The following is a 24,319-nucleotide window of genomic DNA, read 5'->3' as shown; positions in this document are numbered from 1 at the left end:
AAATGAAGCGGGACCTCAGACGGCTAGAGCGAGTATGGCGGGGTGCCCGTCACGGAGCCTCAAGAACATCTTATAGGGCTTTTATGAAAACCTACGAGAGGGCGGTGAAGGCTGCTAAGAAGTCATACTTCTCGGCCTCCATTGCATCCGCTAGCTCTCGCCCAGCGCAATTATTTAGTATAATCAGGTCTTTAACGTCCCTTGAGGGACAGCCAAATTTAAATAACAATTTGACACACAGCTGTGAGGCATTTGCGAGCTTTTTTGCGGAGAAGGTCTTGTTGCTCCGCCATGACCTCCCTGCCAATTTGGATACAATAAAGGAACTGGAGGCCCCTCAACTGTCCTCGGGTCCAGTATTGGACCACTTCGACCGGATATCCCCAGCCGATGTGGACAGACTCCTCCGAGCTGGAAAGCCCACCACCTGTCCTCTTGACCCGTGCCCGTCTTGGCTGATTAGAGCGTGTCCAGACGAGGTGCGGGCCCTCCTGGGGGATATCATCAATTTGTCCCTTGGCACGGGGACATTCCCAGGGGAACTGAAGGAGGCAGTGGTGCGCCCGCTCTTAAAGAAAACATCATTCGATCCTTTAGATCTATCCAATTACCGCCCAGTTTCGAATCTTCCGTTCCTGGGTAAGGTGATTGAGAGGGCGGTTGCTGAACAGCTTGGTGGGTTTCTGGATGAAACATCAGCTCTGGATCTATTCCAGTCCGGCTTCCGCGCTGGTCATGGGACCGAGACGGCTCTGGTTGCCCTAACAGATGATCTTCGTAGACAGCTGGATCGAGGCGGGTCGGGGCTGCTGATTCTTCTAGATCTGTCAGCAGCTTTTGACATGGTCGATCATGAACTTCTGGACCACCGCCTTGCCGACGTGGGGATCCAGGGCACAGTCCTTCAATGGCTGCGCTCGTTTCTCTCTGGTCGGGGACAGAGGGTGGCGCTTGGGGGGGAATTGTCATTGTGCCACTCCTTGGTATGTGGAGTACCTCAGGGTGCGATACTCTCCCCGATGCTTTTCAACATCTTTATGCGCCCCCTCGCCCAGCTTGTTCGGAGTTTTGGGCTGGGTTGCCATCAGTATGCTGATGACACCCAACTCTATCTGTTGATGGATGGCCATCCTGACTCGGCCCCAGACACACTGATCAGATGTTTGGAAGCTGTGGCTGGATGGTTACGTGGGAGCCGGTTGAAGCTAAATCCTTCGAAGACAGAGGTCCTGTGGCTGGGACGGGGCAATATGGGATTGGGGGGCACCTCCCATCTCTTGCGGGGGCGCAATTAGTGCCAGCACCGTCCGTTAAGAGTTTGGGTGTAATCTTCGACACCTCCCTTTCCATGGAGGCGCAGATTGCAGCTATAACAAAGGCGGCATTTTTCCATCTCCGCCAAGCTAAGCAGTTGGCTCCTTACCTCTCTCGCCCTGACCTAGCCACTGTGATCCACGCGACGGTCACCTCCAGACTGGATAATTGTAACTCGCTCTACGTGGGGCTGCCCTTGAGACTGACCCAGAAACTCCAGCGGGTGCAGAATGCTGCAGCGAGACTCCTTACGAGGTCTTCGCTGCGAGATCACATTCACCCGGTGCTATACCAGCTGCACTGGCTCCCGGTGGAGTACAGGATCAGGTTTAAGGTGCTGGTTTTAACCTTTAAAGCCCTATAAGGCTTAGGACCCTCGTACCTACGGGACCGCCTCTCCTGGTATGCCCCACAGAGAAACTTACGGTCTTCAAATAAAAACGTCTTGAAGGTCCCAGGCCACAGAGAAGTTAGGCTGGCCTCAACGAGAGCCAGGGCTTTTTTGGCTGTGGCTCCGATCTGGTGGAACACTCTGTCACAAGAGACCAGGGCCCTGCGGGACTTGACATCTTTCCGCAGGGCCTGCAAGACAGAGCTGTTCCACCAGGCCTTTGGCAAGGGCACAGCCTGACTCCCTCCTTCGGCAATCTTCGTGGAGCTCTGGCCCAATGGCTGCCAGTGGCTTGAATTAATTAATTTTAGAATGAATGATTTTAGAGTGTTGCTTATGCTGTATTTTTGTACTGTTTTATTGTTGTTAGCCGCCCTGAGCCCGGCTAAGGCTGGGGAGGGAGGGATATAAATAAAATTTATTATTATTATTATTATTATTATTATTATTATTATTATTATTATTATTAATGTCAGAAATAAACATCATGTAAATAGATTTCTGACTTATTTTCTTTCCCCTGCGGAAGCAGGAGGGAGGGGTTGTGCATTTTACCCACGCTTGGGAAAATGTCGCCTATCAAAATCTCCCTGGTCTGTCTGAGATATCAGCCAGAGGAGGTTACCGGTAAGCAAGCTCCGAGGACAGTGAGAGGGGCCAGCCTCTATGGAGGGGGCTTGCAAACCGACAAGTGGTAGCAGAGCCCGATGGTTGCAAGAACAAGACGGCTGAGCACCAGGTGGGAGACGTTTTTTTTGCTGATGAGCAGCGATCCACGGACCTCTGCGATGCTGATTGATGGCTGGATGCTGAACGCGAATTGGAAAACTTCTTCGGTTCCCTGAGAAAAAAGCTCCTGTTTTGGATAAAACAGAGCGCAGAGAAGCCACATACTTCGCATTCCAGAGCTGATAAGAAGTTCCGTTGCTATGCGACAAGACGTGAGTACTTTTTGAGCAAAATTTATGGGCTGGTTAACTTTAAAAAGCAAAGAGAGAAAAGAAGCTTCAGAAGCGAAAGCAAGGCTGGATTTTTCAGTGACGCTTGTTGTAAACAAACTGTTGGAAAGGGGACTTTCCAAGCAGAGCGCAGCTTGCTGATTGCTGTTGGATTGCAGCGAAGGCTGGTTGTTTACAGATTCTCTTGGAAGGGGATTTCCAAGCAGCTGGGCTGACTGCCAAGTGCAAGCAGCTTGTAAACAGCCCAATAGACTATTGGATTTTCCAGCTTGCTGCTAGAAAGCTGCAGTTTGGGATTAAAGATGTCTCTGTTCTCTCAGAAACTGAATAGCCAAAACTGGCTTGAATGGTCATTTGCAATGGAATTCTTGCTGGTGGGAGAGCAATTATGGGACTTAGTCCAGACCCCACAGCCTGTTGCTGTACAAGCACAGGGGAAGAAGGCTGCAATTCAAAGTGAATTGAAACAGCGTGTGTTAAGAATTTTGGTGGAAAATGTGGACGCTTATCTTGAGCCAGTCCTAAAGGGTGCAGAAGAACCAAGGGTCGCTTGGGAGTCACTCCGCAAAGCTTGTGAAGCTGGGGTGGGAAGCAAGGACCGAGAATTGGTTGCACCAAAGGGGGAGAGCTAAGATGAAGCTAGCCAAATTCTTGAGAGCTCATCGAAAGCTGGGAGGAGCTTTGAGCCACAACAAGGAAGTGAAGGAACTGTTGCTGCTGTTGCTGTTGATGATCCTGTTTTTGCTGCAATGGCTGTTGCTCATGGGGGGAGTGAAGCTCAGAAATCAAGCACCCCCACTACTATTGCTACAGAGGAGAAAGCTGTAGCTCAGAACGCTGTTCGTCAGGAGACACCACACCAGGAGAAAGGAGCTAGAGGGAGCTCTGTAAAGCCTGAGGCTTCAAGCAAAGGTCGTACCCAGTCCCAGGCAAAACCAGATATGGCTTTGGTGTCCCTAAAAGCCACATCATCCGTGGAGAACTCATTTATTATAGACACAGGATGCACGCAACACATGACGTCACGCCGAGAACTGTTTTCTACGTTTGAGAAGCAACGCTTCACTGTGAAACTGGCCAATGGTCAGGAAATGGAAGCAACCGGGATCAGAACTGTGTATCTAGAAAGCCTGAACTTGACTATAAACAATGTTTATTTTGTTCCTGATTTAAAGTACAATTTGCTGAGTGTTTCTCAAATAACTAAGAAGAAACTGGTGTTATCCTATGATGAGGAAAGCTGCAAAATCTACAAAGATGGAGAGCTGTATCTTTCTGCCAGAGATCTGTCAGAGATCTGTATCTGTTAACTTTTGATAAAAATGATTATAAAATGTGCACAGCATGTGAATCTAAAATGCTTTCTCTTACAGGTATCTCGAAAGAAGACACGAGAGGAAAGGCAACAAAGATTAACAAAGTTTTTCAGCTGATGTAATTGGTCCTTTAGCACCTTCTAGAGGCAATGCAAAATACTATCTTATATTTGTTGATCATTTTTCTCAATTTGTATGGATTTACATTTTGCAGAATCCCAGAGAAACCTTAGAAAGGTTTAAGGAGTTTTGTGATAAGGTTAAGAGTGTTCATGATGATAATATTGATTTTCTTTTCACAGATGAGAAGCCAATTTTTCTTTCACAGGATTTTCAGGATTTCCTCGAGAAGCAAAGGATAGAGCACAAGGTTGCTGTTTCAGAGGCTGCATGGAACAAAACTGTCTGTGTAAAAGTGAACAAGGAGTTGCAAAATGGCATGAAGGCACAATTGCTGAGTTCACATGAGTTTTGGGCTGAATCTTTATCATGTTTTTGTTACACTTGGGTGAGAAAGGTTTCGAAAGGTATGGAATGTTCTCCTTTTGAGAAGCTGTTCCACAGAAAACCTTCTGTCACACATTTTAGGGTTTTTGGATCTCAAATCAGGACTCAAACTCCAGATGGGGTGAAGAATGCCAGAGGCATTTTTGTGGGTTATGAAAAGGGTCTCTACAGAGTAATTTTGTCTGAATCTGGTCAGGTGATTCTCACAAAATGTCTAGAAAGTGCTCCTGGACAGGAGAGAGTAATTTTTCACACATTTCCCACTGCTGATGATTCAGATGATGAATTTGATTATTCTGATTATAGTGGTACTGTCAGGGAACTGACATCGGAGCTAGAGGCGAAGAGAAGGCTCTCAGATGATGCTGGAGAAGGGCCCAGCAGGGAGAGAGGCAGCTCAGTAGAGGGGGAAGCAAATCAGCGCAACACCAGGGATAGAGGGGGGCAGATGGGGGAATCGGCGAGAGGGCTCCAGGACTCTTCACTGGACACCAGCGGGGAGAGCACAGGTCCTCCGCTACCCACGCCCTCCCTGCGCAGAAGACTTCCACGCAGTGAGAGTAGGAGGAGACTGGGCGTCAAACAACTTTTATGTTGGAAGAGGTTTAAGAAACGCCCACTGACGGATTTTGCTAGCGACTGAGGCAGCCACGGAGAGAAGGGCTGTCCAGTCAGAAAGGTTTAACAAGGCAATTTAGCCTGGAGAGGCGACAGCTTACGCATGAGCAACCCCATACGCATTACAGGTACTGAAAGTGACACAGAAAGCTCAGAGAGTTCTGTTGACACAGTTATTGAGAAAGGTTCACACACAAAAGCTAGATCTTCACAGGTTAAGGATGAACCACTGTTTACTATTGGAACTGGTTCTCCAAAAGGTCCTGAGACTGAACCAGTCAGCAAGGAGGATCAGCACCTCATACGCAGGTCTGAGAGAATCACAAAGGGCGTACCACCCAGGAGGTATTCTCAAGAGTTTGCTAGTTCAGCTGTTGCATGTATTACTATTGTTGACAACTCAAGCCAGGTTAAGGGTATGTCTGAGTCGGAGACAAAGACACAACAGGGAGTTGCTAAGCGTAACACAACATTTCCTAGCCAAGGTAATGCAGAAGCACTCATTCCTTGGAAGTCAGACAACCAGAGAGTTACATTGGTGAAACCAGTGGCGGGTAGTTCCAAGGGTGGAACTGAAACAACAGGGGATTGTTACATGTATAACAACTGTTTGTTTTCTTCTCTGGATCAAGCTTTGTCCACAGCTAACGATGATTCATATGGGGGAGGATGTCAGTATATGAAAACATCAAATCAGCAAACAGCTAGCTTGTTGACATCACATGATGCTGCTATCTGTGGGAAAGAATTTCCCAGGAACTTCACAGGCTGGATAAGTCTTTGTGAAGAGTGTAATTTGAAACCTTCCGACTGCGCATGTTCAGGAAGTTTGTCAGACTTGCTAGAAGAACTGAACTGAAAGAACGTGATTTTCTTTAGTGCTGTAATGTCAGAAATAAACATCATGTAAATAGATTTCTGACTTATTTTCTTTCCCCTGCGGAAGCAGGAGGGAGGGGTTGTGCATTTTACCCACGCTTGGGAAAAGGTTGCCTATCAAAATCTCCCTGGTCTGTCTGAGATATCAGACAAGCAAGCTCCGAGGACAGTGAGAGGGGCCAGCCTCTATGGAGGGGGCTTGCAAACCGACAGACACGACTAAACGACTAAACAACAACAAATGCTGCCTACCCTGAGCTACACACAGGCAGGAAAGTTACAGAAACATGACTCAATTTGCTTCTCCAGATAGCGGAGACCAACAAGTTACATCAGCCAAGGCTCTCTCCCTCCAAGCCCTCGAAACGCACTCGTGTTTCATGATTGTCAGCTGCGGCAGACCCTGGTCAGGGGGCAGGAAGCTCATCTGGGCACAGATATCCTTGTAATCCTGGTTTCGGCGTCCGAAGTCTTCCACGTGGGCAGCAAGGTGGGAATTGACAACGCAGAAGCTGGTATTGTTGCAGACAAACCTCGCGGCCACACACCCCTTGTTACCCTGCAGGGGCGGAGCAAAGATGGCTGTTAGTGAACAAGCAGGAAAGAGGGGGAAACTGGTTGGCAGAGATTATAAAAACAGATAGAAAGACAGAAAGATCGACGTAGGGAATTCCGCTGTCAGGGTCTACTCCCCATCTTCCCCATGATGCCTGTGCCCACTGTCTCCCTCATCACTTCCTTGATGCGGCTGAGCTGGTCCTTCCTGACAAAGATGAGCAACATCATTCCGACTAGACGCACCAGCTGCACCTAGAAGATGCAAGGTACTGGGATGTCTACCAGCTCTGTTCATTGCTTGCTGTCCTGGGCCGGCTGGATGCAGATAGGAGTGGCAGGGGGCACCAACTTGGGGTCCCCCAAGGGAAGAAGGCTCAGAGCCAGGGAACTGGGGGGGGGGGGGATGACGACGCTGAGTCGTCCGAGGGAGAAGAGGGAGCAGACTGTGAGCAAGAGGAGGTGTTGGAAACTGAAGAGGCAGGAGGGCAGGAAGATTCTGTGGCAAACAGCAGCCCAGAATCCGAGGCAGAAGTGGAGGCTGGAGGCGGGGGTCAAGAGGCAGAGATCAGGCAGGCTGCTGAAGAAGCCAGGGGGTCTCCCCATCCTGCTGCGATCAGCTCCCCTCCCTGCTGGTCTCCCAGAACACAGAGAAATTAAGAGGAGGGAGCAAAGACAGGCAAGGTGTCAGAGTCTCAGGTTGCTTGGGAAGGACCAGGGGGAGGAGGAGACTTCAGAGAGTGGTGGGAGGGTAGCAACCTTCAGCCTTCACAACTACCTCACTGGGGCAAGACCTGTTGGGAAAGGTTTCTGTGATCACGAGGCCTGCACGGTTTGGGTTTCTTTGAATGAAGAATGTTGGCTTCTTTTGAATAAAACACCACTGACACCAGGTGTTTTTTCTTGCTGACCTCCTCCTCCTCCTCCTCCTCCTCCTCACTCCAGCTCCTGACAGCTGTCTGGCTGCTGAAGAAATGGGTGGGGTTGGACTTACTTTCTTGTACTTGGATTTGGAACGCAAAGCCTTTTCCACAGCTGTCAGCCACTCTTGCTCCTTTGTCGAGTCCAAGTAGAAGAAAGCCTCTGCGCTCAGGTCCAGCTCCTGGAACCTAATGCCAAAGTGCCAAAGAGAAGGATGTGGAACTGCAGGAATAGGACTCCATTCGGAACAGACGTGCTGGTTAAATATGCAAAGACAACAGGAGTGTGCAAGGGCAGGCAAGATCAGGACCAAGAACAAACAAGTAATACCAGCCACTTCTTCCTCAGCTTAGCTATTCGGGGCCCCAAAGGAGCTTTGCTAATGAAAGAAAAAAAGCTTTTTCCTTGTATTTTTTAAGATGTGTCAGCCAGCCTGATATCTAAGCACTATCCCAGTAGCCACAGGCAACCAGAAATTCTTTGAAGGCAAGTGAGTTGGTTGATCTCTCCATTCTTCCTTCACCTGGCAACCTGGTTTCCAGGCTGGCTTTCCGGGAGCAGAAAACCACCTCTCAGATCTGCTGTGCCAAGCTTGTTTGCTAGAAGATTACCCCGTAACACCCTTGTCCTCTTTGCAAACCTCCTAAATGGCTAGCCTTCTGTGTTTCCATGCTGGCCGTGAAGGAATGGGCATTCCCCACTCTGAAAACAGCACAGAAATACAGCCTGTCTAGTAAAGGGGTAAAAAGAGCAAGCTAAACAGCCTCTGTAAAACAGTAGGATCTCAAGCTGCTAACCACATACTGATAAACATAACATAAAAGCAGACATGAAAAACAAATGGCCACTGAGTACTACTAACGGTACGAGGAAATAACCAAAGCAAAAACTTTGTTTGAAGTAGTAAGCTTAGCCTTATAAGGATGACCCACACCAAGTGTTGGGGGGGGGTCACACCTCCCTATCCTCCAGCACAGCTTTTAGGAGGAGTTCCAAAGGTTTTGCTTCAGTTTTGGATTAACTGCATCTTGTCACAATGTCTGAAGCTGCACAAACCGCTTCATTTGAACCATGGCTCATTGAAACAAGCCAACTTCCAATCGTGGGTTTACAAAGCTGGTAAAATTAACCACCTTAGGATCTGGACACACCAAACTGTGGTTAATTTAAAATACAAGTGGAAGCTTCCCAATAGGCTTGGGGTGGGGGAGAGGTGTGCAAACCTGGAGGAGAGGCTGCCGTCCTGCTCATAATATGAAGCCACGGTTCAGTATGTGGCACCAAGGAACTAATACTTTAAATTACCCACCCATGTGGCCTGAGTGAACAGGACAGACTTTGACTGGCACCCAACAATAAAGCTGTCATGAAGATGTCGCTTTCTCCAACCCCAACTCTGATACAGGTTCCACTGGTCTTTGCATGGTCTTTTCACTTTTGCATGATCTGACCTGAAATTCTTCTCTCTCTTGGCGAGGACGTGCTTGATGAGTCCCTCTCTCTGTCCGGACTGCGTATGTGTGGAAGGCACAAAGAGCTTGCGCATAGTGTGGGTCATTGGGGTTGCTTCTTGCTCATGCTCTCCTTGTCACGGATACGCCTCAGGGAGATGAGAACAGAACTCAAGTAGTCCTTAAAAGCAAGGAGGCGGGAGGGCACAGTACACCTCTAAGGCAACTTACAGCCTGCTTGGTGGCAGCGGTGGAGGTGGAGGCTCCCGGCGGGCACTCATTTGCTGATTCTGCAGGTTTCTTTCCTTCTCCATGAAGTTATCCTCGAATCCCAGAATTCCCGAGAGAGGAAAAGACTTCTGAGGTTAGAGAGGCTTCAGAACCGTTTGGGGAAGTTTCGGGAAAGGAACTTAGAAAATACTTAACTGCAGGAAAATGTTCCTGCCTCCCCACAGCACCACATTTGCCGGACAATTGCCTCTCAGCTTATGCAGGTTTAGGAAGGATTGTGGAGGCAACAGGTCCTCCCCTCAAGGCCTTTTCCTCTAAAGGAGGTAGACTGGTCTTCTCCAATCCTCTGGCCACTGCTGAGTTTTCCAAACTCGCTGGCATATTGCGTTTACCACATTAACAGCATCATCTTTAACAAAATTTAATAGTTCAGCTGGAATATCATCACTTCCACTGGCCGTGTTATTAGCAGTGCTTTCTAAGGCCCATTTGACTTTGCTCTCCAGGATGTCAGGCTCAAGGTCAGCAACCACACTACCTGGGGTGTATGAGACATCCATATCTTTCTGGTATAATTCCTCTGTCTATACTTGCCACCTCTTCTTGACGTCTTCTGCTTCTGTTAGGTTCTTTCCACCTTTGTCCTTTATTATGGTACTCTTTGTATGAAATGTTCCTTTCATAGCTCCAGTTTTCTTGAACAGATCTCTGGTTCTTCCCATTCTGTTGTTTTCCTCTATTTCTTTGCATTGCTCGTTTAAGAAGGCCCTCTTGTCTCTCCTTGCTATTTTTTGGAAATCTGCATTCAATTTCCTGTATCTTTCACTATCTCCCTCGCATTTTGCTTGCCTTCTCCAAGTCCACCTTTCCTTTTGAAGCAAAATGTCATTGAAATGGGGGAGAAATGCCCTGCATGAAGTCTTGGGTTTGCAATTTGGGGAGAGGGAAGACTGTCTGCGGCGCTGGGGAGCGGGCAGGCTGGTGAGGCCCCCTAGATCTAGAGGCCCTAGGCTTCAGCCTACTTAGCCTATACATAAATCCGGCCCTGCCTATGTCACAGTGAGCACAGGCCCATCGATCACGTGCAAGGCATTCTGCGTGTTGGGAAGGAGCCTCCTGTTCTGGGCCAGGGGGAAGAGTGACTCCGCCAGATGGTTGAAAGGGGAGGAATGCCCATCCTCATCTGCTGCAGCAGACGACTGGGTGGTGGGGTCGAAGCTGATCCCGGGGAGCATGTGAGGAGTCAAGGCTTCCCGCATGAAGGCCTCGCTTCCCCTAGAAGTCCCTGCCTCCTGGTCTGTGTTCGCTTTCTTCTTCAGGTACAGCGCCAGCATGTTCTGGATGGTGCACCTGCTTTCGGGGGAGAGCTTGTCGAACTGGTCCACACTAGAAGAATAGCCATGAGACGGGTGAGACTCCTGCAAGGCGTCCCCAAAGTCAGGGGAACATAAGCGCATTTGAAGAGCCTTGCTGGGTCAGGCCAAGGCCCATTCAGTCCGTCATCCTGTTGGCATAGTGGTTCCTTCCAGATGCCCGTTTTTGTCGATTCATGATTGTTTCTATTCATGACAGTAGGAGGGCAGTTATATGCAAGACTGTATTCAGCACTGTTCGTGCCTGTAAACCTTTCGGGACAGACATGTTAGAGGACATTCGGCACAGAAACATGTGTGTATACCTTTAAGAAGTTTCTGGGATTAATTGGCTGCAGGTGACTATAAAGGAAAAAAGCTGAGTTTTGTTGCCTGCCTGCAGGAATAACACCCACCAGAGTTTGTGTTTATTTGCTTAGTAATAAAGTCTTCGTTTTAGTTTGGGTTTTTACACCTATGTCTCCTGGAGTCACTCTGTCCTCTGCCACCGGCTGGAAATCCCCCTCCAACAGGTTATGGGCCCAGTCCCCAGTCCTGAGTGGGCAGAGACAGAGCGTGAAAAGAACCCAGAGACTGGAAGCAACTCAGCGTTTCTCAAGCAGCTGGCTGTGTGAAGGCATCGGCAGGGAGTGTCTGTTTGGGACCAGGAGCCGAACTTTTCTTCAAGCCACGTGTGAGTAAGAACTGAGTGGAAAGCTGAAAGCTGGGTGGCGCCATGGCTGGACTTGGAGCTGGAGCTCAAGGGGGAGCTTCCTATTTTCCAGTAGAGAAACTGGGAGAGTCCAATTATATGTCATGGAGTTTACAGATGCAGGCGTTTTTAAAGAAAGAACAATGTTGGACTGTTATTGTTGACCCTCCTGTAAAAGAGGAGGATGAAGAAGTAGATGAAGCAGACCAAAGGCTGGAGGACAAAGCCTATGCCAATTTAATTTTGAGTTTAGAGAAGTCTCAGTTATCTCATGTGCGAGACCTTGAAACAGCAAGTGAGATTTGGCAAGCACTGAGAGCAATACATATTAGAGACACTGCCGGCAGCAAAATTACTCTAATGAGAGCTCTGTACCGAGCCAGACTAAGTGAGGGTGAATGTGTTTCAACACACCTTCAAAGAATGCGTGATTTATTTTCACAGTTAAATGAACTTGGGGAACATTTTTCTGAACAGAGAAAGGTTTATATTGTGCTGTCTTCACTTCCTGAGTCATGGGACAATTTAGTGATGACTCTGGAAGCAATCCCAGAAAGCCAATTAACAATGCATTTCTTAACTGGCCGTTTGCTTGATGAGGAGGAAAGACGCCATGAGAGGAAGGCCACAACCCCTCACCGTAACTCCAGAAATGGGAGGCAGTCCAGTAAAAGATATGCAACTGATGAGGAGCGGCAATCTAAAGAGGTTGTAGACCACAGAGAGGAAGCAGCGTTCACAGTTAGAAGATGCTATCGTTGTGGGTCAACCAAGCATTTAGTACGACAGTGCACTGTGTCTGTGGGAGAAAATACAAGACAAGGGCGGCCTGCGTTTGCTGGGAAGCGAGGAAACAGGAAGAGTCGAGTCCAGTATGTTTCTGCAGCAGTTCGAGGCACCAGTCACGACGATGGACAAGACTGGATTTTAGACTCAGCAGCGACAAACATTTTTGTCAAGTCTGCACAAACCCTTGTAGAAAAGCAGCCTTGTAAATCTGTAAATGTAGTACTAGCTGATGGAACAGTGCATGAGTCAGCTGGAAAGGGTAGTGTGAATATCAACTGTTTAAGTACCAAGTTTACCAATGTTTTATGTGTACCAAGTTTAGAAAATAATTTGCTTTCAGTTACAAGTCTTGTTAAGCAGGGATTTAAAGTAACCTTTTCTGGTTCAGGCTGTAGAATAGAGAAAGCTGGAAAAGTGAAAGCTGGATAAGTTTGTGTCTTATCCCTTTTCCATCCAGGAACCTCTGGAACTTCTGTAACAGAAAAATTGGCTTGTCATCTGTGAAAAGACAATCAATGTTAGCATCATGCATACTTTTAACCTTGTCACAAAACTCCTGAAACTTTTCTAAAGTTTCCTGCGGTTTCTTCATCACATAAACCCAAGAATAATTAGTGTAACAATCAACACACAAAAGGTAATATTTTGCACCGCCTCTAGATGGTTCTAAAGGACCAATCACATCAGCATACACCCGCTGAAAAGCTCTGTCGACCTTGCTGGTCACCTTCCTGGTGCTCACTCTGGTCAGATCTGCAAGAGAAATTTCGTTAGAATCAAAAGTATTACATTTCATGTAATCACTTTGATCAAAAGTCAACAAATACAGTCCATCTTTCTCTTTGGCAGTAAGAAACAGTTCTCCATCTTTGTAGATCTTGCATCTTTTAGCATCATAGTACAGTTTTAGTCCTTTCTTTGCAATCTGCGAAGCACTCAGCAGACTATATCTCAGTTCTGGAACCAGGTAAACATCGCTTATAGTCAAGTTCAGACTCTCAAGATACACAGTTCCAATTCCGGTCGCTTCCAGTTCTTGACCGTTGGCTTGTTTCACAGTGAAGCTTTGCTTCTTCAACGTCGAAAACAGTTGTCTGTGTGGGCAGAGATGCTTCGTTGCACCCGTGTCGATTATGAACGCGTTCCCAACATCTGGCGTGGTTCCTTTCGCCATCATAGCCTTTGCAGGTTTCACCTCGCACTTGGTACGGCTTTTGCTTGATGCCTCAGGCTTTGCTGAGCTGTTCTTGGCTCCTTTTGACTGTCGCGGCTTCCTACAGTTCCGCTGTAGATGCCCAGTCTGTCCACAATTATAGCATCTGACGGCGCTCAATGCTACAGCATGCTCTCCAGTAGCATTAGCTGTGGGAAGATTTGAACTCTGTTCTTGCCTCCCTCTGTCCTTCACTTCCAGTGCAGCAAGTCTGTCGTGTTCGTTCAGGACCACCGCACACACCCTCTCCGCGGTCAGGTCTTGAGCAGGTAGCGAACCAAGCTGACTGGCAACGGATTTGTAAGTCCGATTCAGGCTGTTTATCATCATGAAGCAAAACACTTCTTCCTGTAGACGAAAATTGCGTTCCACCATCTGTTGACGCAAAAACTTCATTTCTGTCAGGTGCGCTTGAACATCTCCATCAGGCGCTAATCTCAGATTGGTCAACTTCTCAAAATACAGCAACGCTGAAGAACCAGCATCTCTTTGATGCGTTGTGCGTAGCGTATCCCAAACCTCTTGCGCATGTTCCAAATGCTGAATATGCACCAATTGATCATCTGAGACGCACAGAATTATAGCAGTCCTAGCCTTCACATTCTGTGACTCCCAAGCACGCGTTGGTGCTGCAGGGATGGGGTTCTCAATCACCTCAAACAGTCTCTGATTCTGCAGCAGGGCCTTCATCTTTACAGACCAAGATGAATAATTGTCATTGGTCAGGAGGGGTGGAGAAGGCAGGCCTCCCCCCTTCTTAGCATCCATTTTGAGTCCTTGCATTGACTCTAAAACACAAGCCTCTAAAATCCAATAGCTGGCTTGTTTACTTCCTTTGCACCTGGCAGCTCTGACACTGGCTGCGTTGGAAAGTCCCTTCCACCAGTTCGTGAGGACCTAGTCATAACAAAACTTTGTTTTCGCCTCTCTGAGGCATAGACTGACTGTCCAGCCCTCTCGAGTAACTTTCCAGTCCTCCTTCACTGAAGGACGTCGCTTAGCAACAGCGCATATCTCTCCTCGGACAGGAAACCTCAAAAATGCTTGGCATGCAGGCCTCTTCTAAGTTGGAGCTGCTTTCCCACACACGCTCTCCGTGAAGCAGAGAATGAATCAATCTGCATTCACTCTTTTAAGCCCTTATAAAATCTCATACCTTGGGCATCGGCTTGGCTGTCAGCTTCTTCTGGTCAGCTTCTGGCTGCAGAGGATCAGCCTCTCACAACAGGCTTCCATGGAGCAATGGAGGACAGTTCACCAGCCTCTCATGCAGATGTCCGATGAATCGCAACCATCCTCTGCTACCACTGTTGGAATTCTGCCCGAGTCAGAGGAATGTGCCACAGCGTAGGCACCGGCAGATATTCCTTGTCGACCTCCCCGCTGCGCCACTCTGCTGATAAGCAGGCGAGGTCTCGGCGATTCTTCTCAGATATGTGAGAGGAACACACCGTTCTTCCTCTCTCCCCTTTGGTGTCCCCCAGGGAGGGGAAAGAAGCAGACAGAAAACTATTTACATCCTTTTATTTCTGTCCCATATCTCAGTACAGAGAAACATGTCTGCACTCGACAACAGCAAGAAGAAACTCCACCCAAGTACTTCCAGTACAGGTCATATGACACACACACACTGAGCTAACATCCGGTGCTCAGTACAGAATGGACAGCCCCTTTGTTTCCATGGCAACAGTCACAAACATCCTGTCTGGCTTTCCAGCCACAAGCAGCTGACTGAGCTGCTAGAGCCTTTGCTGGCTGCAGCATTGGTGCTTTATGGTAACAGTTACAGCGTCACTACAAAATGGTTTGTTTGTTTTGAAAGACCAGCTAGTAAGTGAGTCTGGGGCATGTGTTAAAGCCTGTAATAGAGCCTTGCATGATGAGTGCCAGCATCTGTGGCATCGTCGTTTGGGGCATGCCAATTTCCGCAGTATTGCAAAAATGCCAGAATTAAGCAAGGGAATTAAAATGAAAAAATGTTCAGTTTTTCTAGACTGCAATACCTGCAAGGAGTCTAAAAGTAAGCGAGGGTCTTATCCTGAAAGTACTAGAATTAGCAAGAGGCCATTTGCTTTAGTACATTCAGACCTTTGTGGGCCATTTGCAGAGTCTGAAGGAGGAGCAAAGTTTTTTTTGGTTCTTGTGGATGATTATAGCCGGTATACTTGGGTATATTTATTAAAACACAAAAGTGAAACTGGTCAACTGATTAAGAATTGGGTCAACTATATAGAAAGGCAGTTTCCCTACAAAGTTACCCAGTTGCAAAGTGACCGTGGAGGCGAGTTTATGTCCAAAGCCCTCCAAGTTTGGTTGAAAAAGCGTGGTATTAGTCACCGTAAATCGTGTCCTTTTTCGCCTGAAGAAAATTCAGTTGCAGAACGCAAGATAAGATCTTTACAAACAATGCTAGATTCAATGCTATGTGATTCTGGCCTATCCAGGAAGTATTGGGGAGAAGGAATTCTGTGTGCTAACTACATACAGAACAGATTGTTTCATTCTACCATAAACAACACCCCTCATTTTTTGCTTTATGGAAAAAAACCCTTTTTGGACCATATTAAAACTTTTGGTTGCTGGGCTTGGGTTCACATCCCAAAAGGACAGAGAAGGAAAGGAGAGCCCAAGGCAAAGAAACTTAGGTTTGTTGGCTATCAAACTTGGTCAAAGGGGTATCGTTTTGCACTAGGGCGTGGCAGAGTTGTAATATCAAGACATGCAGAGTTTTGTGAGCAAGATGGTTGGGTTCGTTTACATGGAAATTCAGAAGTTGTGTTATCTTCTGATGATACAGATAAATTTGTGAAATCTGAGGAAGAAAAGCCACAAATTAAAGAAAGTTCTGAAAGTGACAGTGATGAGGATCCCAGTACACAATCTCCTAAAGCTGAACCAATTTCTCCTGAGCAGGGTGAATCAGAAGGGGAAGATAGTTCAGAGGGGGAGAGTGTTCAAGTTAGAAGGTCACAAAGAAGCAATAAGGGGGTACCTCCAGAAAGGTTTACTATACAAGAAGTTAAAACTGTTGATGTGAAAAAGGAACCTCGTGATTATGAGGAAGTTTTAAAGTTACCACACCAGGAAATAGTAAGGTGGAAAAATGCAATGAAAGCAGAAATGAAATCTTTAGCAGAACACAATGTATTTACGATTGAGCCATTGCCTGAAGGAAAAAAGGCAGTGGGCTGTAGATGGGTGTATAAAATAAAACATTTGGCAGATGGTGATGTTAAGTACAAAGCCAGACTGGTAGCACAAGGCTTTACTCAAAGAAAAGGTGAAAGCTTTGATGAAACCTTTTCTCCTACTGCAAGGAGTGAAATTGTACGCTTATTGCTAGCTCTTGCAGCACAACGTGGGTTTAAGGTAAACCATTTTGATATTGAAACAGCTTATCTTAACGCAAATCTGCAAGAAGAAATTTTTATGAATCAAGCGCCAGGTTTTGAGGCAGGAGAACAGAATTCTGTATATAGGCTGAACAAAGCAATTTATGGGCTCAAACAGTCAGCTAGAAATTGGAACGAATGTCTTGATAATGCTTTAAAAAATCTTGGTTTTAAAAGAAGCTTAGCTGATAACTGCTTGTACACTAAAGGAAAGGGTGATAAACAAGAATTGTGTTTGTGTTATGTTGATGATTTGCTTTACTCTACAAAAAGTGACAAGCAAGTGGAAAAATTTGCAGAACAACTAAGAAAGGTATTTAAAGTAAGAGATTTGGGGCCAGTAAAAAATTATCTCGGTTTAGAAATTCAAAGAACAAACGATGGAAGTTTTTTGTTGAGTCAAAAAGACAAAATAATGGAGTTACTTGAAAGAAACAATATGCAAAACTGCAAGGGAGTAAAAACCCCAATGGAAATAGGTTTTTTCAAAAATGAAGGAGAATGCAGAGAACCTGTAAATCCTGAAATGTACCATTCAATAATTGGAAGTTTATTATACATTTCATTGTGGAGCAGACCAGATTTGAGTTATGCAGTTGGAATACTAAGCAGACTAGTAAGCTGTCCTACAGAAAATGCCTGGAAAGGTTTAAAACGTATTTTCCGGTATCTAAAGCAAACACTTGATTATTGTTTAAGATTACCAGGATCCACAAAATTGCAGTGTTACGTTGACAGCGATTGGGCCAACCTGCCTGATAAAAAATCAATTTCTGGAATGGTATTTCAATTTGGAGATTCTTTAATAGGTTGGAAATCCAAAAAACAAAGTATCGTGGCCACATCATCAACAGAGGCCGAATACTGTGCATTGTCGGAGTTATGTAATGAAATAAAATTTTATGTTCAGATCCTCAAGGATATAAACGTACAGTGTGATTATCCTGTTCAAATTATGGAAGATAATCAAGCCGTAATAACCTTGTCTGGATCTGACCAGTTTAGAAACAAATCAAAGCATTTGGAAATTAAATATCAAAATGTAGCTGAAAATGTAAAACAGAACCAGATAATGCTGAAGTATTGTGAAAGTACACAAAATGTGGCGGATGTATTTACAAAAGCGTTAACCTTTGAAAAACATGCACGACTGGTAGCAAAGTTGGGAGTTGCTGTGTGTGATATGTAAATATGTTCTGTTCTGTTTAAAATACTATTGTTTCTGTTTGAATGAGAGGGGGTGTTAGAGGACATTCGGCACAGAAACATGTGTGTATACCTTTAAGAAGTTTCTGGGATTAATTGGCTGCAGGTGACTATAAAGGAAAAAAGCTGAGTTTTGTTGCCTGCCTGCAGGAATAACACCCACCAGAGTTTGTGTTTATTTGCTTAGTAATAAAGTCTTCGTTTTAGTTTGGGTTTTTACACCTATGTCTCCTGGAGTCACTCTGTCCTCTGCCACCGGCTGGAAATCCCCCTCCAACAAGACATACTCCGACCCTTCCAACCAGTGCCCCCTAACTTCCAGCTGAAACCAGGTACCTTTTTCATACCACAAATGTTCTTCAGTGGTGAACCATGGTATCTCAAATTCCAGGGGAGCCCTGTACGATGCCAAAATTCAATGCCCCTGTGCCTCTCAATGTCTATTCAACATCATAGTTGCGGTGTCCCCTGTGGGGCCTGCAAGCCTTCACGTCAGAGTGACCAAACCAGTTGCACTCCCCTAAATCCATCTAAATGTAATGGGGGGGGGGGATTTGTCCCACTTAAGTTGCGCTTTATAGCTCAAGAGGGCCCCTCTGGCTGATAATAATATAGTAGCACAGGGGACGCATCACAGAACAACTTGCAAAGCAAAATGACATGTAGTTGGTCCACCACAATTGCAAGATTATTGCATCCTTCAGGAATGGTGTGTCCAGCTCCATCTGAGTCAACATCCAGGCACGCTGTGGAGCTGCATGGATGAGAGATGGGCATCTTCGGCCAGTCAGGGGTGAAGAGCTGGCAAGATCCCCTGTACTGAGCAGAAAAGCAAACTTTGGACTCCAAGATCTCTCCCAAGTCTCAGCAGCCCTCACTGTGAGCCATACTAGAGGAATTTTGTCCTGCTTTTGCTGAGCTACAGCACAGGAGCACACCCCCAGGGGGCCATGATGTGGTAACCCTGGCGAAGCATTGCAGAGCAACTGAGAAAGCAGAATGATGTTTGCGTGGACAGTCCATTAGAAAGCTGCACTATTATTGCATCGATAGCACATTGCAGAATACGACCCCCCTCCAGGCAAAAACATCCGTCTGGAGGCACAGTAGCTTTCATTTCGGAGGTTGTGGTTTTACATCTTCCTATTTATTTATTTATTTATTTATTTATTTATTTATTTATTTATTTGTTCGAAATTATTTATTTATTTCATAAAATTTAAACACTACCAGATGGTAAGAAACATCAAAGCCGTTTACAAAAAGATAAAACCATAAAATCAGGAAAAACCTACAGTACATTAAACGCTGAAGAAGTGAATACCAGAATAGATCAGAACTCACTCCCAAGGTAAGGGGAAGAGACATGGCTAAGATGGCAGGACAGCTTACTCTATGATGTTAACCCCTTCATGCACTAATTAGACTGAAGCATGTTGGTTATATGAGACTGGTTATCCCACACAACATGTGCTAGAGGTTTTCCAGGCAAAAGGGGGCAGAGGGAGAGAAACCAAGAACCTCAAATTCACTAGACCAGGGATGGGGAATTGTGTGGCCTTCTAGATGTTGTTGGATTCCATCACCCCTGACCGTCGGCCATGCTGGCTGAGGCAGAAGGCCATTGGATCTGGCAATATCTGGGAGCCCACAAGATTCCCAGCCTCCGCCCTGCACAAACAACCAGGCACTCAGCTGTGAGGCATGCCTCTTACCGGAGGGAGGGTCACTCCAGAGGCAGCTGTGGCATGAGGGTGCTGGATCATGCCTTTGTGGGCACACCTGAGGATTAAAGAGGACCCCCTAGGAAGCATGCTTGCAGATCTTCCTTACCACATGGCTCTCTGGCAAAAACACAACAGTACTAACGGCCATATGGAACCACACCTCAAAGCTGGATCAGACTTCCCAGATCCTGTAGCCTACATGAGGAGGAAGACTGGGGCAGAGGGGCCAAGAGTGGGAGTCAGAGCTGCTCTTAGGGCTGCATGTCTGAAGCATGAGCAGAAATCTTTGAGTGTGGGACTTCTGGGTTAGCGCCAGCGACGAATGGCGGAGTTTCTCTAAGCAGAGGAACTGGCTCCGTGGAAATTGGGTCGCCCGCCGCGGCGAAGGTGGGGACCCGCTAGAAATCCCAGGTGGAGGAAGCCTGGGAACGTGGGGGTTCGGCAGGGCACCAGGAGCGCCTCCCCTACTCACGGGGAATCCCTTTTAGGGGCTCCGGAGCGGAGTGGGGTGAGCGGCGCGGTGCTGCGAACTGACTGCTACTTTCACGGAGTGAAGCCGCACAGCCATCGCCGGAGAGCGGTAACTTTTTCCTGTGGACATTCGGATTTAAAGTAATTACCTGTGAGTAAAGTGAAGAAATTGGATCTTTAAAAGCTGAATTAGGTTACGAACGGGGGAGGCGTAAAACAGGAAGTCCGCCTTCCTCTCTTTGTAAATAGTCGGAAGCAAGGAGGCTTAAACTAAAGCCTGAAAGACTGTGTTTGATCTTTAAATTTCCAGTATAAAAATAGCGAACACCCCCCCCCCCTTGGAAGCAGGGGGAAAGGGGGAGGATTTTTGGACATTATTTGCCTGCAGAAAAAGAGGGAAAAGTTAACTTTTCACCACTCGGAACCTGGGAACGGCAGCCATTAAAATTGCTGCATTTCGGAGCTCCGCATTGACTGTGATAGACCATTTGGCTGTCAGTAAGTGAAACATTGTTTCAACTATTCTCTCCTGGCTTAAAAGTTTCAGCTTTCTTTTCTGAGCTAAAGTTAAGGCGATACTAATTATATCGGCGCAACTTGTTATTGCAACTAAAAAAAAAAAAAAAGAGTAAAAGGATACTTTGGATTAATACAAGATAAATAATAACTATTTCCCTCTAGAGGAGGACTTTGAAATTGCTACAAGGAGTGGAATTTTCCAGCCTTAAAGATAAAACTCTGGGACTGTATCTGACCTTGAGGGCTTTGAGTGTTATGGCAGATGGGAAAGAAAAAATAGATCCTTCTTTACAAGAAGAGACAACAAGGTCTGGGAAGTCTTTTCGGAGAGCTTCTACATCTGGCCCTCCTGTTCCCTCTGCAGCTGCATCAATGCATGCTAAACCAAAAGGAGGAATGCTTTCGGAAGAAGATTGGGCACTTGTTTTGAGTAAAATTAATAACTCCTTGGAACAAATGAATAAAAAATTGGACCAAAACTCACAAAAATTGGACCAAAATACACAAAGCATAAAAAGCTTGGAACAAAAGGTTAATTCTAATACAGAAGCTATAGAGACACTAGTTAAGGAGTCCAATGCAACTAGACAGACTGCAGAGGAAGTTAAGGAAAAGATTGTTACAGTTGAAGCGAAGGTAGCACAACTGGAAACAGAGGTCCCAGATGTGCGGAAACAAGTACAAGACCAGAAGTTGATGCTTTCTATGTTTGAGCTCAAGGAGAAACAGACAAATTTGATACCTGAACTAGAAAAAGACTCTTTGATAGACTATCTTACAGAGGAATTTGCAGCCTTCTGGAACCAGGATTTGCAAAAAGAGGAGTTTAAAATTGTGAGAGCCTTCAGGCTTGGAAGAGGAGGGAAGAAGGAGAAGAACAGAATAAGAGACTGTTTGATTACACTCCGATCTAAAGAAGAGAGGGATAAAATCTTGAGTTGGCATTACGAGGAGGCCTTGGCAATACACCAATTTAGAGTGGAGATATTTAAAGACATCCCTAAATATCTTTTGGACTTGAGATTTAATTTCAGAGATCTGGTGGATTTGTTGAGAAGGAATAAAATTAACTTCAGGTGGGAATTCCCTCAAGGCCTATCTTTTAGTTTTAAAGGAAGAAAAATAAAGATAAGATCAGTAGAAGATAAAACAAAGTTCCTGTATAACTACGAAGAAGACCTACAGAAGGGAATTGGAAAAGAGCCAAGAATATCGGAAAGAGGATCACCAGACAGAGGATTGGAACAAAGAGTTCGGGAGAAAACATCACCAAGTAAGGGTACCCTGGACATTTCAGCATTGTCTTTTGGACTGGACTCCCCTGTCAACGAACCAGTGTTACCACCAACAGAAGAGGAGCAGGCTCTGGGGGCAGTCGGGGGAGCATCAAAGTAGCCACAGGATGGCGCTGCAGGCCTTGAGCTGGAATGTGAATGGACTGAACAGTTCGGAAAAAAGGAGGAGAGTGTTTCATTTGTTGAAAAAAGAGCAATTGGACTTGATTCGTTTACAATAAACACATGTGACAAGGTTACACAGGAAGTTACTGAGTAACAAAAAATTAGGCCAAGAATTTATCTCATCGGATAAAGTTAAAAAAAGAGGAGTAGTCCTCTATGCAAAGGAGAGTCTATCACCTAAATTTATCTTTAAAGATGAACAAGGAAGATTTGTAGCAATTGAAATCCAAACACAAGGAGATAAATTTTTGATAATAGGCGTTTATGCACCAAATGAAGGGAAATCGGAATTCTTTAAAAAGCTACATGAAATTTTGATGGACTATTTGGACTACAATATGATTCTGATGGGAGATATGAATGGTGTTGTATCCACAAATATGGACAAGGCGCAAAGACAAATAATTACTAAGGATGGAAGATTACCAAAAACATTCTTTGAGATGACTGAAAACATGGACTTAATTGACACTTGGAGAATGAAGAACCCTCTGGGTAGAGAGGGAACTTTTTATTCTGAGGCTAAAAAGACATGGACAAGAATTGACCAAATTTGGGTAACTAGAGGACTGGCTCCAAAGATTAGCAAAGTTGAAATCTGCCCTAAGACCTGCTCTGATCATAATGCTGTGAAGATGGAATTAAAACTGATGCCAACTGGTTCCTTTAGATGGAGGATGAATGATTCTCTGTTTAGGAATGATGAATTTACTAAAAAGGCCCAGAAAACTTTGAGAGACTATTTTGAGATAAACATGAACACTACCGTGGAAAAAAGAGTAATCTGGGATGCAAGTAAAGCGGTCATGAGAGGATTCTTGATACAACAGAATGCAATTAAGAAGAGAATGCAAAATGAGAAAAAAGATAAAATTTTGGAAAGAATAAAGGAAGGAGAGAAAAAATTGAGGGCAAAACCAAAGTCTCAGGAGATTTTGAAGGAAATAAAGTTATATCAAGTTCAATATATGAAAATATATTTCTGGGGTGGCGCCATCGGAAAATGGCTGATTCCCTCTAACTTGGAGGGGACTGGCTCTGCGGAAATTGGGTCTATACCGCTACGGCGCAGCGGAGATCCTTTAAAAATCACAGGCGGGTGAAGCCTGTGACCGTGGGACTCGGCGGGCACCTTTTGCGCCCCCCCCCCCCAATCAGCGAAGGAGTCCAGTTCCAGAAGGAGCGGGGAAGTGGCGCTGTGCTGTGAGTCGTCTGCTTCTTCCGTGGAGTGAATCCGCGTAGCCGTTGCCGGAGAGTGCTGCCTTCTTCCTGAAAATTTGGCACTAAAACAACGATCCGTGAGTAGGTCAATTTCGGAATTAAAGGAACTGTACAAAAGATTTGGCACCGAATGCGGAGAGGTATAAACAGGAAGTCTGCCTTCCGTTCTTGTAAATGGAGTAAAGCAATGAACTTGTAAGCGGAAACCTCAAAGGACGTTCCTAAGGATTACAATCCGAACATCAAACAAGCGATTTCCCCCCTTTGATGCAGGGGAGGAGGGGGGAAAGGATTTGAACGGTATTTCCCTGCTAAAAGAGAGAGCAAGAGCAGTTAAAATCCACTGCTCAAATCCCTGAGACCGGCTCCTAAGGTAAAGGTAAAGGTACCCCTGCCCGTACGGGCCAGTCTTGACAGACTCTAGGGTTGTGCGCCCATCTCACTCTATAGGCCGGGGGCCAGCGCTGTCCGAAGACACTTCCGGGTCACGTGGCCAGTGTGACAAGCTGCATCTGGCGAGCCAGCGCAGCACACGGAACGCCGTTTACCTTCCCGCTAGTAAGCGGTCCCTATTTATCTACTTGCACCTGGGGGTGCTTTCGAACTGCTAGGTTGGCAGGCGCTGGGACCGAGCAGCGGGAGCGCACCCCGCCGTGGGGATTCGAACTGCCGACCTTTCGATCGGCAAGCCCTAGGCGCTGAGGCTTTTACCCACAGCGCCACCCGTGTCCCACAAGAGACCGGCTCCTAGTGAACAGTAAAAATGCCGTATTGGGAAACGTGCTGTTGCTGAAAGTACTTTCTCTTTTGACAGTTAACTCTGCGTCTGAGGATACAATTAAGACACAATATTACTGACTGGTTTCTCCTGATTTCAAAGTATCAGGAAATAAATTGAAATAGAAACTGTTGTCCTTTTGAGACTGGGGGATGAAAGGGGAAAGTAAGTTACTTTAAGATATTATTGACTGTTGCTGCTACTGTGTCCCCCTAGAGGAACTTTGAAATTGTTGCAACTGCAGCTGGACTAAGGGAATTTTCCATTTCAAAACAAACTCTGACTCTGAGTGTGTGACTGGCCTTGACAGACTCTGACTCTGACTTTGAGTGTGTGA

Source organism: Podarcis muralis, chromosome W (genome assembly GCF_964188315.1).
Source record: "Podarcis muralis chromosome W, rPodMur119.hap1.1, whole genome shotgun sequence".
Taxonomy (NCBI): Eukaryota; Metazoa; Chordata; class Lepidosauria; order Squamata; family Lacertidae; genus Podarcis; species Podarcis muralis.
This window is presented reverse-complemented; position numbering follows the sequence as displayed.